The sequence below is a fragment of the Suricata suricatta genome, chromosome 7, assembly GCF_006229205.1.
Source record: "Suricata suricatta isolate VVHF042 chromosome 7, meerkat_22Aug2017_6uvM2_HiC, whole genome shotgun sequence".
NCBI classification, from domain to species: domain Eukaryota; kingdom Metazoa; phylum Chordata; class Mammalia; order Carnivora; family Herpestidae; genus Suricata; species Suricata suricatta.
The window spans coordinates 81,190,303-81,211,351 of record NC_043706.1 but is presented as its reverse complement, the minus strand read 5'-3'; the positions used below and the strand labels follow the sequence as shown (position 1 = coordinate 81,211,351).

At 32.4% G+C, this 21,049-nt stretch overlaps 1 long non-coding RNA gene across 3 annotated transcripts in view; it reads right to left on the bottom strand.

Moving 5' to 3' along the window:
• LOC115297005 overlaps positions 1-20,153 on the bottom strand; it is a 288,338-nt gene extending 268,185 nt beyond the window's left edge. For 2 of the 3 annotated variants that reach the window (XR_003911202.1, XR_003911203.1), the window contains exons 1-3: positions 10,004-10,030; positions 9,203-9,274; positions 2,592-2,674 (exon numbers count right to left, since the gene is read on the bottom strand). This is a non-coding gene — a long non-coding RNA (uncharacterized LOC115297005). Of the gene's footprint in view, positions 1-2,591; positions 2,675-9,202; positions 9,275-10,003; positions 10,031-20,075 lie in introns of those variants that run through there. The other variant, XR_003911204.1, reaches the window with a different exon arrangement.
• Between the last annotated feature and the right edge of the window lie 896 nt (positions 20,154-21,049).

The following is a 21,049-nucleotide window of genomic DNA, read 5'->3' as shown; positions in this document are numbered from 1 at the left end:
GTATATTGTGTCCATATAAATGTATTTGCTTCTATCACAAAGACTTACTCAAACTTTCTGATCCTTTTATTTTTGCTGACTACCATATTATGGTCTTATTCTTGTTGTTATTCTCCCATTTCCGTGGAATCTTCACAGAGAAAGAAAATTATGTATACTTATTCAGCCTACTAAAATCCAAGGTCCCTTCCCTAAACAATCATGTAAATATTAAAATAAATAAATATATACACCCATATATAATACTACAACCATAAAACCGGTTGAAGATGGATATTATCAACAGTGAAGTATACATAATAATTCTTATCATATTCAACCTTTTAATATTTTCTGGAAACTCTAGTACAAGAACCTTACTTGATCTCTACAACCCTTTAAAATATTTATTTTATTTTCATTTACACATAAGAAAACTGAAGGCAAGCAAATTAAAATTACTCAGGATCATACAATTTTCACTATTTAAGCCCATATTTAGACATGCATTTATCTGACTTTAAACTCAATACCTTTAGTATTATTAGGATTTAGTAATGTTTAAGGTCGTTAAGACAAATCACAGAGCTTTTTGAGTCATTATTTTGTTTCAGACTAAAGATGATCATAAGCATATATGAAAACATAATTTGTGGGAGAGAGAAAATAAGTGTTCTCAGAATTACTCTATTCTGTGTAAATATTATGTTATGATGACATATAATATGCATAATAAGGCTATATACCTTTCACTCCACTACTGAAAAGATTCTGATATTCAATAAAATTCAGTGATTCCAAATTTTTCCCTGTATCTTTACAAAATGTCAAAATGTACTGATTATCCAAAAATAGATAAGAACAGAGTGCCTAAAATAATCTTTTTGAATAAAATGTTTTTCTTTGATTTTATTTTAACTGGAAAAATCAACTTTTTGGGTAATGGAGAAAATTAAATGTTAAGAAAGGAGGGTCAGTATGTGATGCTGCCCGATGTATTTATACATCATTGGACTTTCGTATAATAAGATGTTTTATTTTCCAATACACTAGTTCAATGCTGTGGAAAAAAACTATCAGTACAACAAAAAAAACTTTTGTTAAATTAAAGTTATTCAGATTCTCAGATTAAGTTGCCATCCAATTTTTATAGAGTAAAAATTTAGGTGAAACTTTGGGAACAAAAGCTCACTAAGATCGAGTTAGTCTTTCTATTTCGATCAATTTTTTTCTTAAAGCAGATGGAGAAGAGAAACATTTTTAATAAAAAATAAGTAAGCTGATATCTTCAAAATCTTCTAGTTACTCAAATTGTGTGACTTCATCATAATTCACTATAGAACAATGATTCAAATACAGTTATCCATTCAAAAATAAAAATTGCCCTAAAAATAATAACAAGCCAGAGTTTCTAGCTGCAGATATGCAAAAGTTATAGGAGACATCATGATGAACAATCTTAATAAGCAGACCATATGGCACTACATTAAACCTCTCTAGCACACCTCTCACGTTCTGAATTCCATTCCTTTCTCTTTACTTAGATTTACTCATATTTACTGGAACCAAACCCCTCCTTCAAGTCTCAGTTATTCCAGTGCCTTTTCTAAACAAGTCAGTCCAGTAAATTCCCTCCTTCAAGCACCTTTGGTACTTATTGTCTTTATTACTTGGACATTTTAGATTTTCTGCCGTAGGTAGCTGTTTGTGCGTGTCTTATATCTCTAGTTAAGGCTCATACTCTTGGAAGACAAAGCCTGATTACCTGTCACTGCAATGCTAACTGTCACTCCCACACCCTCACAGAGAACATGTATTATTAACCAGAAAACCATACGAATAATAAGTACTAAATAACTTTCTTTGAAGAACACAATCTAATTATGTATTAATAAACTTTGTTTTTGTTGACCAACATGACAAACGTGTGTAGGACCAAAGGAGATAAAATGGGATTTTAAGTGATTCATTCATTCATTCAGTCAATTAGTAATTTATTTATTTATTTTAAATAGCAGCTTCTAGGAGAAATAGCAATAAAAAAAAATCTCTTTGATTTCTATTCCAATGTTGAATATGTGTGATTTGAGTTCTTAAAACTGAGAAAGTATGAACAGAACAATTTTCTATATTCAAATAATCTCTTTCTGCTAGATATAGAATGAATACGATCAGATTTGAACATATAGTGATGCCCTTTCTGGAAAAGACTAGTAACCTTGAGGAGTAAATGCAGTGAACTTAGCAGAGCCCCAACAACATCCCCTCATTTAGAGGCATACAAACAGAAGGCAGATGTACCTCAAATCAAGAGGAACAAATCCAAACATATAGATTTACCAGCCACTCTACCAAGAAAATCAGAAACAAGAAGCTACGCTTGTTACATAATCTAAACTTGCAGTTGTTCCTGGTTAATAATTTTCTGACACAATCATAACAGGCAAAATGTAAATGCACTGCTAAATCTGTTTTTAAAGGATGACGACCATGTTACACACAGTGGAAACAGTCACCTACCAAAGTAAGAAAGTCATGCCAAACACAGTGGGGGGAAAACCTAAAAGAGAAGACACATTCTAGTTCAATTACATGAGCTTTAGCCACCTTACCTTTGCCTTAAAGCTACTGGATATGTGAAGCAGATAAGTAAACTACAGAAAATATAATTATTTTCCTCTTCATTTGTCTGGATCTGAAAGACACAAACAATTCATATCATTTCAAACATGCATACAAGGGGATCAAAATAAAGTAAGTAACAAGAAAAAATAATTTATGAGCTATATAAAAACTCTGTATTTTAAAAGAAACCACTCTGAAAGACAATTGTAAACAATGTTATAATAAGAACTTTTAAAAATGTCTTATACAAGTTCTCAAAACCCTTCAGTAAAATTTATGCAAGTCTAATGATCTTCTGATTAGGAAATAGAAAAAACAGAATATGACTGCATGACTGCTTAAATAAAAACCACAAAGGAGATGAGATCATCAGACTGGACATTAAGTAAAATAAAATTAATAAAATAAATAATAACTCAAGAAATTATCTCATAAGTCAAAGGGAAAAAGGAATACTGATTAAGATGGAGCAAGGCTGATAGGTTATAAAATGGTAGATTAATAATTTTTAAATTAATAATTAAATATTTTTCTATATTAAAGACTTGAATTTATGTTTGGGAAGAGTTCCTAGAGGACTGGCCAATATTAGTTAAAAGATACCAGAACTCAGGTACACCTTTGTAAAGGTGTTGCATGTTTATAGGACTTAAGGATATTCTCTATAAGCTCCTAGGGGAGAAGGTAAGTTTAGTTCCTATGAGAAAGGGAGAAATATCTGGCTGACTTCAAACTCAAAGTAAATAAGATTGCCAAAAGATAATGTATATTGTAAAACAAGACTTCTAGATATAGCTTATCTGAATTTTATTCAGAAAGGCAAAAACAAGGATAAATTTTAGAAGTTGTTCTTAAATAATCATCTGATAACATATGCAATCTACATTTTGTTTTAAAAAAAAAACAGGGGTGCCTGGTGGCTCAGACAGTTAAGACTCCAACTTCAGCTCAGGTCAGATCTCGTTTGTGGGTTCGAGCCCCGCGTCAGGCTCTGTGCTGACAGCTAGCTCAGAGCCTGGAGCCTGCTTCTGGTTCTGTGTCTCCCTCTCTCTCTGACCCTCCCCCTCTCATGCTCTGTCTCTCTCTGTATCAAAAATAAATAAAACATTAAAAAATTTATTTAAAAAACAAGCACTAAACGACACATTCCAAAAAACTGAAAGATTATTTAAATCCTAAAATCATAGAATGGGACTTTTTATAATAAAAGAACCAATAATATTCAATGTATCCAATAAAATATAGATATAATGACCTTCATAAGATAATAAAGCTTCATCCAAATATAAAAAATAACTATTGTAGAAATTTCATCTGAAATACTACTAACGATGATATCAAGTTATAATTCTATTTAAGCAAAACCTTAACAGGGAATAAAAGAACACAAAACTGTTATACCTACAGCAAACAGAATATAAAAAGAGTTAAAATATGACAGTAAACCAAGATACTGACTACAAAAATCAAATTATCAAAAGATATGTAAGATGTGGAAACATGCTCAAAATAAAGGGACAAAATCAACTTCTCAAATGGGACAAACACATAATAATCAAATGCATACACATATAGATACTTACAAAATGTTAGCAGCCACTCACTTCACTTTGAATGGCAGACTATGAGTCTTTAACATTTTCATTTTTGTACATTTATATATTTCACTATTTTCAAAAGTACATAGCCCTTCTTTAATCTGAAGAGTTTTAGTAAAAAACATGTTCTTATAGTCATATCGATAAAATCAAACTTACATATATAATGAAATTTTTTTCCAGTCTCTATAATGGTTAGCAATTAGATTATCACTTGTTCTAATGGATATGATTTTTTAAAAAAATAAATGGCTCTATAAGAAATTGTCTTATTGTCTCAGCTGGGCCTAAGAGGTTATTGGTCTGGTGGAGCCTGGTACCAGATATTGATGTGCATTTGTGTTAGTGAATATGTGGCTTTAGTTGTGTTTGTTTGGTTTCTTTAGGTAAGAAAGTAGGAAATTAAGCCCAAGAGGCAAATGTCCAAAGAAATAAAGAATGAAAGACACTATGCTGTCTCATGGGATAAAGTGGTACAGGTAGGATCCTATGCTTCTTTTCGAGCTTGTTAGATACAGCATACTACCTGTAGAATTAGGAGACAAAATAAGCCATGAAATAGAAGAGAAGGACTACACCTTTGCTAATTCTACCATTTGTTTTGGGGCAGCGTGGTCACCAAAGGCTTTGTGACCATACCCAAAAGATTACTGTGACAAGTGCAAAAACAGGAAAAGTAGAAGATATCCACAGAACATTTCCATGAACAAAAATAGCAACACAGGATGGGGAAATAATGTCCAGCAGTCTCTTGTGTGCAAATTAGAAGAGAAGGGCAAACAATTAGGAAAACCTTTTTGATAACAAACCATCAGAATTGTTCGTGAGATGTCCTCTGACACTCCCAATGGTTTTCCATTATCTTTCCAACACACTTAGAATAACTGCCCACTGCTAGCCATGGCCAATGTCTTTCTAAGTAATTTGACATCTGCCTCCTAATTAACCTCATTTGTTACCCATTCTATAGCCACACTTTTTCCAATACAAGTTTGCTTGATCCAATGAAAGTTGTTTTTGATTTTTGTTTTGTGCTTTGTTTTGTTTTTAATTTATTTTCCCTTGCAATGTTCAGTACCTCTAGATCAATCTTTAAAAAAAATGGGGGGGGCCTTTTCAGTTTTTCCTTCTAGCCTTCTAGACTTCAACAGAAATGCTTCTAATATTTAATTGTTGCAGTGTTTCCATATTGTTTCCAATGAGACATTAGAAAGTTATGGACTGATAACACTTTTCCCATTTTTTTAGTTATATAAAGGAAATAGTCAACCACTGCTATTTTGATAAGGGTTAAAAATCAGGAATAGTTTTAAAATCTTGTTAAATACCTTTTAGGCATATACTGAGATGGTCATGGAACTTTTCTTTTTTGACCTATCATATGGTTAATTATATGGTTATTTATGTGAGTAAATTTTCTGTTTTAGAGTACTTCTAAATGAACTGTTTTGTTCCATTTCTTCAATGGGATTTTTCTTAAAAAAAGTGGTCTACTCCTGCTGTACCCATGTCTTCTTGTCATTTCCTTTTGTCATTCAGGTCTAATGTCAGCCTCTGAGAAAGAATTTCTCTAAACACATTCATGAAAAATTTCCCTAAACACAACCCCATACTCCTCTCTGGAATCACTCTTTATCAACTTGCACTACTTTACGTAATTCACAACATATTTTGATATCTGCAAATTTATCATGTATGTATTTGTGTACTTTGATAGAATCTCAATATCCTACCACGATGAAGGCAGTGACCTAGTCTTATCCATTACTATACAGTAACAACTTAAACAGTAGCAGGAACTTACTAATATTTCTTTTTGTGTGTGTTTACTTATTTACTCTAAGAGCGAGAGAGAGAGAGAGAGTACAAGCAGGAGAGGGTCAGAGGGAGAGGAAGAGAGAGAACCCCAAGCAGGCTCCATACTGACAGGGAAGAGCCCAGTGCAGGGCTCAAACCCACAACATAACCTGAGCCAAAATCAAAAGTCAGATGCTTAACTGTCTGGGGCACCCAGATACCATAGGAACTTACTAATATTTCAATAAAACACACATACATACACACTCACACAAATGCAGAGATAGAGAGAGAAATAAGATGGCATATGAGTAGCAGGAAAGAAGTGAGGAAGCAAAGAGTGAATAAAATGCAATATGTAAAGAATTTTTGTGTGTTACTTCAAGAGAAGATGGTGGCCAAAGCTGGATAAATTCAGTGATCATTGATAACACTATCTACTGATGACACCCAAGAGCATATTTGTCAAAAATTTGCCATTTCTAGGAGAATTAATAATTATATAAGGATTATTTGAATAGGATTATTTAGAATGCTTAACTAAAATATATTTGAGGAGCAAGAACATTACTGTCCTCACAAAATAAAATATGGGACTCTTTCAGCTTTGTAAATGATATGTTAGCAAAAATATAGTATATTAGGTATTGGGAGAATACCTAATTTTTATTTATTTCTTTGTTATTATTTATTAGTAAAAAAGTTAGTTGGATTGCAAACACTATTATCATCATTTTAAATGCATTTAGAGGATTTTCTTGAAGCTACCAATGCAATAGTTCCTGGACAGATGTACTACTCAGGCATTTATTTGTTAGCACTGTCTCAGGAATGGTGCTTCTCCTAAAAACAAACAAACAAAGGCCAGTGTATGTACTACTTCAAAGTTTCTCTCATAACTCTTTAATTAAGGTCAAGCATTACCACTTAGTCATTATTATATTAAAATATCCATAAAAACAAAATCTGCAGTTATAGGGATATATAATATCTGTACATAATAAATGTACTAAATTTAATGATTACATTTATTATTGCTCAAATATTTTATATTTCCTCTAGAATGTAGGATTCTTCAGCAAATAATTTTTTCCTTCTTTGAAAGAAGGAAAAAGTAATCATTTGATTAAATTATTATTCATCTTTAATTCCTAATCTTTTGGCCAATCTATAGACTAAAATAATTTTTATTTAATTATAAATTTAATAAATAAGAGCTCAAGTCCTGTTCCTAATACATGGTTATTGCAGACATGCTGCCTATCTCATGTCAGCTATCCTGGCTAAGCAATAACCCTGAGGAAACTCAGTCTGAGAAGTCAGATATTGTTACATCTGATTTTTGTGGGGGTTTTTTTGGTAAGAGTAACTAGGTAGAAATGGCCTGTTTATGGAGCATATTCATATAGGCTCATATTAAAATTAAGTGAAATTCTTTCTAAGAAATTCAATAGATACCTAAGGCTATATCTACAGAAATCTGAAAAAAGAAGAGGAGACAGGACATATATGAAGAATGTCAAAACAACAAAAAAGGTGATATATCTGAGTCCAAACAACTCAATGACTACTTAGAGAACTGAGTTTTATTATCATGACTCATATTCCATACCCTTCAAAAAATATTTTAGGGACACTTGACATCAAATGAGACCATCATGCTTATAAAAATAAAATAGAGAAATACAATTAAAGTTTATGAATGTAGATACTTTTGAATAATTACACACATCTTTAACTTTCGATATTCTGGTTTGCAACTTTTGGTTAATTTTCCTTTATGTGAGTAAACCCAGGGACAATATTAAAATAAAAAATTGTCATCTTTTAATTTGATTAACTCATTTTATACTTCCCTCCTACCCCCACTGGCTATAAAAGAACATTCAAAGCTATTGTGAAGTTTCTTACTTGGACAAAATAGACGCATTGTAATTTGAAAAAAGAAATTATCTTCCTCCATGAACAATCACATCCCATTGTTCATAACATTGATAATCATGTGTAGTTATGTACAAAAAGCTTGAAAAATACTGTTTTGTGTGTGTGTTATTTAAAGCTCCCAATTTGCTTGGGCTTATTAAAATCAAGGCTAAATCATTCCAGTGAGCAAAGTCTTAAAGTTTTAGTTGCATTGTCATAGACCTAAGAATAAATTAAAATGTAAAACTTGAACTTGAGAGACATTTAGATGATCAAACTAAAGCATTAATGCAGGATAAACCTAATCTTAGCAGTACAGGAATGAGGCTTTATTAGCAAGTCTTTTCTAAGAATCAATAAATGTTAGTGAACAATATTAAGTGATGTGATTAATAGTCCAACCAGTAATACACTTAACCTGGTTTAGCATCCTGATGTATTAAAATAAATGTAAATTAAAGTTTTCTTTCTGAGAATTTTTTTATTATTATTACATAACCCATTAGTATCAAACTTGATTTTTCAAAATTAGAACAAATAATTTCTTTTGCATATGATACAATTTCAGTATAAAATATTAATATCATAAAATCTTGATATACCATCTAGACTTAAGCAATCTCCTTGTAATAATATTCCCTGGTAGAAAGAATCCTAACTAATGATTAGTTATTTTTATAGGTAGCTTAATAGTGTAGAGACAGAGTTAAAGATAATCCTTTACTGTAACTTTTCATTTCATTTAAAAATTGACATGATACTGACCAGCAGTGGTCTAAAAGACTCAAATGTGTTATGTACTTAAAATGTCTTCAGGGAATCTACTTGTTTCTTATATTCGTCTAAATATTGAAAATTTTATGCATTATGTGCTTTAGATTTCAATTAGGTATAACTATCATGACTTAAAATTTTGTGTAATTCAATTTTTAAAAATTATTGTTTTATTATTTTATGTATTTTAATCTCTATCTTTTTTCATTAGATTGTAATCTCCTTGAGGTCAGAGTATCTATTTGTCCTACTCCATACCACATACACAAATTCAAACACAGGTAACAAGATTTATTCCAGGCAATTATCCCGGTTCATCAACTTTCTCTCTGACTCACTGAGATTGCTGTGTTTTGTTTACTTGGTTCTAATGATCCTTGCTATCTATATTCAGCCTAATATCTTATACTACTGGCCATTTTTTTGTGCTATCTCTATTTTGCTTATTGGACTTTAACTGCATACTTAGGTCTTGGTTCTAGTAACTCATCCTACCCTCTTTTTACCTTCTACAATCTATATGGTGAAGTTTTAGTGCCTGATCATAACCCAGTCCAATTTAGTCCATTACTCAGCACCTAGGAGACAGAGAATGAGATGGAGTTATTAAAAATGAGCAATTAATAACATAACTATTGTCCACTTATTAATCTTTCCTCTTGAGGAAACCATTAAAAGATGGTAAAATTAAAATACAGATATATACAATATTTTACATACTCAGCTACTGCAGAACTTGACTTAAACATAATAACTTATGTATCTCACCAGGGGTTAGATAAGTTGTACAGGTTACTTCTTACCATCAAGCCTGATAACATGATTTATTATTACCCCCATTATAGAACTAGAGAAAGCAAGTTAAGAGATATACATTATACTGATTGAATTATAAAGTGAATATTAATATAGGCAAAAAATTAAAAAGGAGGATAAGAGGGTTAGAGTGAGTTTATATCTTAATTTTTCTAAGATGAGGGTCATCAGACACTGTCAAAGTTGATTAATCAAACTATGGTCATATAAGCATACTATTTAGAACTACAGAGACAACTACCAGAAACAACAAAAATAAAATTTAACTTTATTGCTTTTGGAGAGAAGGAAAATGAGGAGGAAAGGAGAATATGTATGTGTATGTGTGTGTGCGTGTGTGTGTGTGTGTGTGTGTGTAAGAGAGAGAGAGGATGAGGCCGACTTTATTGCAACCAACTGGAATGAACACTTTTGTTAAGAATCAGCATTGTTTTGGTGCTTACTTAGGTATATCGAGCCAACTATACAGCAGGGACCAGAACCCAAATTACCTGACCATCTTCACCTTATGAAACTTCAAGGGAAGAGGAAAGAATTAACAATGAATAGAACATTAAGTATCTAAACTGCTATTGTTTAAAGAATGTTGTTGCTACCTTAGCAATCCATATACAGACATGCACAAAACAATCATTGTTAGCCAACAAACTGAGTTAATATGATTGGTTAACTCATCAAGAAACTACCCTTACTCAAGAAATATATTTATAGCATGTACTATTTATTTATTTTCTGTTCAGAAGAACAAACCATGAGGAATCAAAGATGGTCTTGAGGTAAAATTGCTAGTTAACGAGGTGTGTTGAATAGTTTCTTCAGCCACAGTTATAAACTGCTTCAAACATGCTGGCTGTTTCAAATGAGCCACACAATGGTGAAATGAAGATAGAAAAACACACTTTTGAATAAGATTTGGGGGATTCTGCTAATGCACTAAATGACATTACGCACAGTTTCTTGATGAGACCATTTCAACATTTCCTAACTTCTATCACAATTTAATAGTTACAGCAGACCTAGTTTCCTTGAAATTTGTTATGAGGTTAGTAATGAATTAATTCTACCTGCGCTAGAGGATTAAAAAACTCCTTTTGACTTAAAATAGCTGCAAATTCTATTATGTCTTACTATCAACATTTATGTCTGCCCAAGAAATCTTTGTGAACTATTTCCACCACCATCCTACCCCATAGAATTAAAACTAATGTCAAAGAACAAAATTAATTATTTCTCATCACACCAAATCTAAATGTATAATACATAATACATGATAAATATATACATATATAGCCTTAGAAGATTTTTTAAAATTTTTTAAATGCTTTATTTATTTTTGAGAAGGAGAGAAACAGAATGCAAATGGGTGAGGGGAAGAAAAAAAGGAAGAGACAGAATTTGAACCAGGCTCAAGGCTCAGAGCTGTCAGCACAGAGCCTGATGTGGGGCCTGCATGCATGAACTGAGAAATCATAATCAGAGCCAAAGTCAGACGCTTAACTGAGTCACCCAGATGCCTCAGAAGATATTTTTTAATCATCAGTCTCTCTGGTGAACATTTGATATTCTGTGTAACACTCCTAAGTATAACATCTATAATTTTATTAATATTTTAATTTATTCCCACCATTTGCACTAGAGTGGTTGTAGCCTTATACTGCACTAAAAACATTCCATAATACTAATAACTGCAGATAAAACAAAATATTAGTATTTCAACATGGTATGCTACCTAATATTTTGGAAAAATATCTCTAATAGCTACTGAAATACACACAGGAACTCCTTGAATTTTATTACTTTGATTTTTGAAAATCATAGAAATGTAAAGTGAAGTTTCTATATAGGAAGTTGTCATATAGTGCAAACCATTCCGTAAAGTCCTCTTACCATGTGTTCTTCAGTCTGCATAGTTATGCTATTTGACACTTTTTTAAAAAATGTATTTATTTAATCTCTACACCAAAAGTGGATCTCAAACTCACAACACTGAGATCAAGAGTAGCATGCTCTTCTGACTGAGCCAGCGAGACATCCCTCTACTTAATACTTTTTAAAAGTAGATGACAGCACCTATATAAATCTGTTGCCATGAACGTAGCACTACCCAAACATTGTGACAAATTCCGTGTAACTTGAAATTAAACAGTTGTATTTGCAACTATACTTTAATAAAAGCCATTTTACAATAAGTATTTAAAACATCCAAAACATTAAATGTATTGCTATTAATACTGATTCATTAATTATATTTGACATGTCCTTTATATCTTACCAATTTTGTAATTAGAAGTTTTATCAATAACTCCGTGACTGGCACAATAGTCAATGAATAATAACCTACTCTTGGTATTTAGATATTTTCATGGGGTCTTCTCTACAGTTTAAACTCTACTTTTAATTGGTCTCTAAGCCAGGCAAAAATATAATTTTAAGTAATTACATTTTTAACATGTTTTATTATGATTTATTCAGTTTGAAATTCTACAAGTGAAATATCCCCTCATGAGCTCACAAGAACTCCTGGGAAAGAACACCAGGAAAGTAGGATAAAAAACACAATGAAAGGATAAATGAAGAGTCAGGATCAAAGCTATTGCAGTACATTCATCTTGTTCTCCACAGTATCTACAAACATACCAAATTTGGGACAGCAAAGCATGTGAGCTCACCTAATTCAGCCTGTTTATCAAACAAATCTTGACATAATATTACCTTAGGCTAGTACATGTCTTCTTTTTTTATTGCCATAAAACATACAGAGCATGGTATTTATCATTTTAACATCTGTAAGTGTATAATTCAATGACATTAAATACATTCACAATATTGTATAACCATCACCACCTGTACCCCAAAATTTTCATCATCCCCAACAAAATTCTATACTCACTAAACAATAACTCCATTTTTCCTTTCCCCATCCATAATATCTTTCATTCTACTTTTTGTATCTATGAATGTACCTATTCTGAGTACTTCATATAAGTGCAGTTTCCTTCTGTGTCTGGCTTATTACACTAGGCATAATGTTTTAGAAGCCATTTATGGTGTAGCATATAGCAAAATTTAATTCAATCCCTTTTATGGGTGAATATTTCATTGTATGTATAACAATTATATTTTTAAAGTAATATGAACAAACAACATATATAACAAAAAATTTCAATATGCTTGTACTATAATTTCTGTGGCCATGTGACTTATTATTCCTTTTTATTCCAATATTGAAAGGGATACTAATAATTATTAAGCCTGGACAACAGGCTTATACTGGGGCTCTCCAGGGCAAACAAGAAAAATGGTCATCATCCTAGGTACCAAGGAAACCATTCACTGTGGCAAGAAGCAGAACATAGTTACCTATGGCAAAGTATCTTCTTCATTAAGAACTAGATATGGAATTGCTTTGTGGGATTTCATGGTTTTGATGTAATTAAAAGTTTAAAATTCTTTTCTTTTAATGTTAGAGGTTATTTATTCTGTAAGGTGACGGTCTGTGTGTAAAATTAAAAAAAAAAATCAAATGGCAAACAATAGCTCTAAGGTAACACTGTTTTCTCAAAAGACAAAAACAAAAACCAAAAACTGGCTTTACAGGCTCCCAATTTTTGGAGGGAACCATAAGAAAACCTTAATTCACTGGTTAGAATATCCCAGGTATCACCATAATTTTAGCTAAACACAGCAGGTTCCATTCATTTCAAAAACTTAATTTCATCCTGTGCTATGGCTCCAGAATAAAGAGCCTCTTAAAATCGGTAAATGCTTGGTACACCTGAGTAGCTCAGTCTGTTACGCACCCAACTTTTTATTTTGGCTCAGGTTATAATCTCACAGTAATGGTTTCAAGCCCCATATGTAGCTCTGCACTGACTGCTTGAAATTCTCTCTCTTCCTCTCTCTCTGCCCTCCCCTTCCCTATCAAAATAAATAAATAAGCTTTAAAAAAATCAGTAAATTCTCTGCACTCATCCCTCACTTCCATTTTTACCGAAATATTTTCAATTTTCTTCTTATCTTTCTTTCAAAATTTTACTCATCATGCCACTTTTCACTAGAAGTCCTCCCTAAGTATCATGGCAGAAATGCCTGTCTTTACTAGAGCACTTATTTTTCTGCCAAGTCTTATAATTATATGCATTTTAATACATGTATTTGTAGCTTAAGGTGATATCTCTATACTTCCCATTGTCTAATCTATGGGTTAAGGTCAGCCCACAAAAGAAATAGCTCTTTCTTGAGACACACAGGACACCTAATACGCTCCTAACCAATTATCTTTCAAAATCTCAAAGTGATGTTAAGCCTCGAAACAACAGAAGAGGTTTCTGGGTTTGGGAAAATGTTTACCAGAATATCTCAATAACCTTTACCCACAGCAGATACCTAAAATTATCCAGAGCATACTTGAATTCATATTAGTCACATGGTAGTGTGTCAGAGAAACAAGACTATCTTAGGAAAAGGAACTTGAGTAAAGAACTTTACTACATTCTGAATCTTATCACTAGAAGCATAAAACTTCAGAGTCTGAGTGAACCATAAAATTCATCCTTTTTAGAAAGCTACCTTCTCCAATCTCCTTATAATGTACTAATTTACTGGACAATATACTAGAGAGATGATTGTTCTAATTCACCTTAATACCTCCATTAATGGGAACTCATTACCAGTTGAAAAGCCTCTTCAATTTAGTGCTAATGTGTTCTCAGGGCTAATTTAGAAAACTTCAGTTTCATACATATACATATTTGTGTGTGTGTGAATTATTACCTTATTCTTCAATATTCCTTAATATTTCATGCTATCCCAGTGTTTTCTCCTATTCATATAGCTCAACCTGCTGTATTTACACAGGGGAGAACGCAAAATAACAGGAGTCTTGAGAGGAAGTTAAAAGCTTAGCTTTTAAGGATGAAATGTAAAGGCCTCATGTTATAGCATTAGTGTTAAAAGTGTAATTGAGAGGGGTACCTTGGCTCAGTCAGTTAAGCTTCCAACTTTGGCTCAGGTCACAATGTCACAGTTTGTGAATTCAAGCCTTGTGTTGACTTTGTGGTGACAACTCAGAGCCTGGAAATTGCTTTGGATTCTGTGTCTCATTCTCATCTGCCCCTCCCTGACTTGTGCTCTGCCTTTTTGTCTCTCAAATATAAATAAATGTAAAAGTATATATTAAAAGAAGTATAATTGAGAAATATGAGAAATACTTCTCCTCCCTGGAGACTGGATAACCTTGCCCTGAAAAGGGAGGAAATCAGAAAGTCAAAGGAATCTAGGTACTGGTGTAAATCCCTGAGAAGCGTGGATACTCCTAAGTCTCTGTTTTGGTTAGTGGAGAGGGTTGACAATAGAAACTCCAATAATTTTGAGTGATTCAAATACAGAAATGATAAATGATTCTCTATCTCTTACTCTTGCTCCCAGGAAAGGCTGAAATTTTGCAAAACCTAGAGATCCCATATAGATCAGTCTCCCAAGAAAAAAGAACAATTTTCACAAGTGTAAAGAATGGATCTAGGGAGACAACAAGAAAATATCTGATAGAAATGCAGTAGGATTTATGGAAGATCTGAAGGTTCATTTGAGGTTTTTAGCCATCAATTTAAAGACAGACCAGTCAGTGAGATTTCATTTTCTACTTCAGTCCCTACATTCAGCAATTTGGATATACTGCAGAAATAGATGGAAAATTTAGATTTTGTCAGGTAAGTTCCAAGGGTGGATTAAAAATAAAAAGAAATATTGAAGTAGAGGTTGTATTCACGATATTGATTATAGAGCTAGATCAGATTATAAACTGAGAAAAGAAAAATGATAGACTTCTTATCCTGCAAACAACATACAGTTAGTAAAGTAAAGGTACCATTGGGTTGAAACATTTTAAAATTAGTATACTAGAACAGAGAATAGGGTAAAGAATAGGCAAGTAGAAGAGAGTAGCCAGAAATCCAGACACTTGTTATTTCAGATGTTGGAAATTGACCCACTTGGTAATTCAGAGTTTCAGTATGAACACAATAGTAGGTTGCTGAAGAGATAGGTTAATATTATGATTTCCAGAATCAAGGTGCTTTCTTCAATTAAATAACATTAATTTAAAAAGGGAAGACAAATGGATTAGAGGATAAATTCCTGATATTATCTCATTCAAGGGATTTCAAATCCTTGGATGTGTACTGATTTAAAAATCACAGGAGCTTTATCATTAAAATGCTAGTCAACTGATTTTTTACATATTGGTAGTACTGGTTCTGTATTACGGAGGCAAGGGAATCATTAGTATGTGCAAGAGTGCAAAGCATAGGGTAGGTATCCAATATATACTTGTTGCATGAGAAAGAGTGCTTGAAGGAATAACTATAATTTTCAGAAATAATGAGAAAATCACTATCAAATGCGTGTTTGTCCAGTTATTCTTCTTAGTTCACATATAAATAGATGAGACAGTATATGTGAAAACTTTCCAGGTCTTAAAGCTTCATAATAAGCAGTATGTTTCTGCAATTTTGATCTATTAATATCCACTAAACAATCATTCATAAAAAATGCTATAAAGAGGAGATGAAAATTTCCAAAATCCTTAATATGAGATATTATCAATTGGGTTCTTAAGTTGGACTCGACATATTTCAATAGTTTTGAAAATATTACTTTATTTTTAACTGTTGAGTGTCACTAGTCCAGTGCTATGTTTACCCATTTTGGATTCATATAATATAAAAATGTTGCTAATCTGATTGATTGATTTAAACCATTATCCAGTTTTATTTCTTTCTACTCTCTGCCTCCTTTTAAAAAATTTTTTTTAACATTTATTCATTTTTGAGAGTGAGAGAGACAGAGCATGAGGGGGGAAAGAGAAAGAAGGAGACACAGAATCTAAAGCAGGCTCTAGGCTCTATGTGGTCAGCACAGAACCTGATGTGGGGCTGGAACTCACGGACTGTCAGATCATGACTTGAGCTGAAATTGGATGTTTAACCGACTGAGCCACCCAGGCACCCCCCTTTTCTTTATTCATTTATTTTCTTGCAGGAGCAAGTACATCTTTTTTTTTTTTTACAAAAACAGAAAGAATGACCGCTCATATCACTCAGGACTCTGCAGAGCTAACTTGTGCTTAGGAAGCTCTTCCTTCAAGGATCTTTTCATGGTTTGCGTATTATAGTGTTTTAGGTTTCAAGTCAAATACCCATTCTACTCCTTACACTAGATAGCACTATAATTCTAGTATATAATTCATTTTTCTATTTTTATCAAAGCACTATCAACACTTGAATTTATCTTGCTTACATGTTTAAGCCTTATCTCACATCTAACCCTTGTAGTCAAGTAAGCTCCTTAAGGTCAAGGATTCAGTTTGTCTTTATTCCTGTTCTTAGCATTTGAGAAGTACTTAACAAATAGTTTACCAGAGAATATTGGTAGGTTTTCTAACATTTACAAATCTGTAAATTATTCCTTTTAAGACTTATTTAATAGATATCATAGTTAAATAGCAGTTCTGTACTAGCCAGTCTAGTACAGATGCAAAAACTTCATCAGATAGTTTAACAGAGCTTTTGGAATTAAGAATTATAAACCATGATTGAAAGAACTAGAAATACAAGAAGGAAATAATAAAGTATCACAGAAGGAAGCAATTGTCACCTTCTTGGCTGGAGAACCAAGAGGTAAGGTTGGAATAGTTAGCATTTAGAAACCTGGAGGAAGAGTCCTATGAATCTGGAACTCAGATCTCTAGGGAGGGGTGATGTAAAGTTGGAGCTACCTATCAGATGCTACAGCAGAAAATCATGAATTCCCGCAGCATGGGAAGACTGACGAGTGGAATAAGCTGCTAAGGCAGGATTTGGTTCCCTGTTGCTGTTAAGGACAAAAAAGTGTTGTGATGGCAACAGAAGCAGGTAGCAGGCCCTTCTTCTGAATATAGCTTTCCTCTATTTACTTCTACTGAAAGACTTTAATAGGAACCCTCTATCAAAGGAGAAAAGTGGTTTGCAAAGTTCCAGCCCCATCTCAAAGAACAGTACAAATGGTCAGTTTGAAGCTGAGATCATTAGTTTAATAACCAGAATATTCTTTAATACAAGAATATTTAATTTACATTTTACTTGGGTAATTTTCCTATTAAATTTTCAATTTTAAACATTATTTTAAATACTTAATATATTTGAAATTAATTTTGTTAAATGTGTTGAAATTATGTTATAATTAAAAATTTCCCCACAGTTAGCTTTTGTACCATCACTATTCATTAATTCTCTCTCTCTCCCTCTCTCATTTTATAAAATTCTTTTTAACACAGTAAATTCATATGAAGGGAGAGAAACAGGAGGTGGGTAGAGATACACAGATATCTGGCTTACTTTTTTAATTCCTTGTTCTATTATTGATTTACCCAAATCTTCTGTCTTTCAATATTTCTCTCTCACTAAATGACGCTACTCCCATCAGAAACCTGGGTATCATGTTTGTCTTCATACTCTGTCCTTTCCTTTCTTGTCTTACTAGGAATCCTTATCCCATTTTCAATTTGTTCTCTCATTGTAGTGGGTATTTTTTACAAAACATAAATAAGATTGCATTTTCTTCTCAGATGAAATGTTTCTATGGTCTCCCTTTGCTCTTAGGAACACATCTTTAACAGTCTGAGCAGAACTAATATCATCTGATCTGTACCCACTATCATAGTTTCACCTTGCAATGTACTTCCTTTCACTTACTATACTTTAACTCCAAGGTTTTTCCCAATACTGCTTTGTTTCTGCTCCAACCAAAGTATTTACTAAAGTGTCCTTCTGCCTTGAAGGGGCTATCTACTCCCACCCTCTGCACCAAGGAGCCTCTTCAATTATTTTAGATTTTAGGTATATTGTCTCTTTCTTTGGGTAGTTTCTATGAACTTCTTTATTAGGGTACAGTCTTCTATTATATTACAACTGATATAGGCTAATCTTTCTGCCACTCCAAGATAAGTTTTGTAAAGGCAATGTTTGACTCATACATTTTATCCAGGAGAACTTGCCCAATACTGATTACTCAATAAATATGTACTCAATATATTAAGAGATAATACCATCTAACATTAGATATATAACCCAATTATTTGTTTGCTTCATTTTCCTTCCAAGAGACATTTATAATGTACATCTATGAGTTCTGTATATTTTACTCATTTTTTTATCAGAATATTATTTTATGATGTCATATGGAACTATGCACACTATATTTTCAAATGATATGAATTTTTGAATTCCAACAATGTTTTAACTGAATTCCTTGGGAGATATTTTTAAAGAATATAATCAGAAATAATCCCATAATTTTATGGCCAATTAACCTTTGATAAAAAAGACAAGAATATGCAACAAGAAAAGACTATCTCTTCAATAAGTGATACTGGGAAAACTGGACAGCTACATATAAAAAAATGAAACCAGATCACTTTTTCACACCATACACAAAGATAAACTCAAAACTGATTAAAGGCCTAAATATGAGAATGGAGACCATAAAAATCCTAGAAGAGAAAATAGCCAGTAATTTCTCTGACATTGACCATAACAACATTTATCTAGATATGTCTCCTGAGACAAGGGAAATAAAACCAAAAATAAACTATTGGGACTACATCAAAATAATAAGCTTATGAACAGCAAAGGAAACAATAAAAAAATTAAAAAACAATTTACTGAATGGGAGAAGATATTTGCAAATAACGTATCCAATAAAGGGCTAGAATCCAAAACATATAAAGAACTTACACAACTCAATACCAAAAAAAAAAAATCCAATTAAAAACTGAACAGATGAGGGGCACCTTGGTGTCTCAATCGGTTAAGCACCCAACTCAATTTTGGCTCAGGTCATGATCCATGCTGAGCATAGAGACTGCTTAAGATTCATTCTCATTCTCATTCTCATTCCCTCCCTCCCCCTCCCTCCCTCCCTCCCTCCCTCCCTCTCTCTCTCCCTCTCTCCCTCTCTCCCTCTCTCACAATTTGCAACAACAAGGATGGATCCAGAAGGTATAGTGCAAAGCAAAATAAGTCAGAGAAAGATGAATACCATAATATTTCCCTCACAGGTGCAATTAGGAAACAAAACAAATGAAGAAAAGGAGATAAACCAAAAAACAGACTCATAACTATAGAGAAAAACTGATGGTTACCAGAGGGAAGGGTGAAATAGGAAATGGGGAATATGAGTACACTTATCATGATGAACACTGAATAATGTACAAAATTGTTGAATCACTGCATTGCACACCTGAAACTAATCTAACACTGTATGTTAACTATACCGAAAATTCAAAGATATATAATCACTTCTAAAAATACTAATGATAAATTTTGTTTTTCTTTTAAATATTTCTTTTTTAGTTTTCCCTGATTATTGTCTAAAACTTTCAGAAAAAAATGTAATTATAAAAGCAATTGTGGCATTCTTTTGGACAGCTTTAAAAATATATGGGAGTTAAAAAAAAAAGAGAAAGAGTAAACTACACTAGTAAGTAGTAGAAAGAATAAAACTTTTATGTTCCCACTTTATACTTACCTTGTAAAAATACTTCCCCTCTTGGTATGTTGTCATTCTACTTCTAAGACAATATTATATTTGTTCTCTTTGGATTCTTCTATTCATATGACAAGTTTTCCATATGCTTATGTGGGTAATAATATGCATTTTGAGATACCGTTGTTTATCATATGTCCCCAAAAGTTCCAATAAAGCCCAGTGGACTCCAGACAATGCTGCTCTGATTTAAAACCTTCCTTGGTTTCTTACAAAGTTTTGTGACCTAAGAAAGTCATCTGATTTTACTCTCACTAATTTCCTCATCTGTAAAATAGAATGAGAATAAGATGAGTTAGTATACATAAAACACTAAAAGATCTTAAAGATTTACAGGGCTGTAATTTAGGACTCTATAACTATATAATCACAAACACAGAATTATAGAATGTTGAATAGGAAATGATGTCATACAAGAAAATAATTTTTATTATTTAAAACTGAAAACATATCTATACAATATGTTTTTTGAACTCTTATTCAATCAATAATGCTTCAATATATTTTAAAGGATTATAAACTAAAAATACATATCTAAAGCATTTATTTTAGTGAAACTTCTGTTATCAAAGGCCAGTTGTAGGTCAAAAAACATTCTGAGGTATTCTGATTTACTTTTAGCAGCTCGAGGACAGGAAGAAGACTTAAAATTAATCAAGTGAACATTCTGAGAATGAGTTTGAAATATGTGTCTCCTTAATTTCAATAAAAGATTAACACGGAGAGTAAAGTTGGAAAAATCAAGAGGTAATATTTGAGAGGTGCCATCCTAGAAGCATCTCATCCTCAGGGACAATTTATAAATATGTGGAAAATCCTCAAATCCAATCAAGATGGTTAGAGTATATTTAAAGGGAAAAAGCAATCATCAAACTGAGAAAAAGTTATAACTAAATCACTGTGTGTTATCCCTCATGAACCTTGATTAGAATTCAGTCCAATGCACATTTATATCA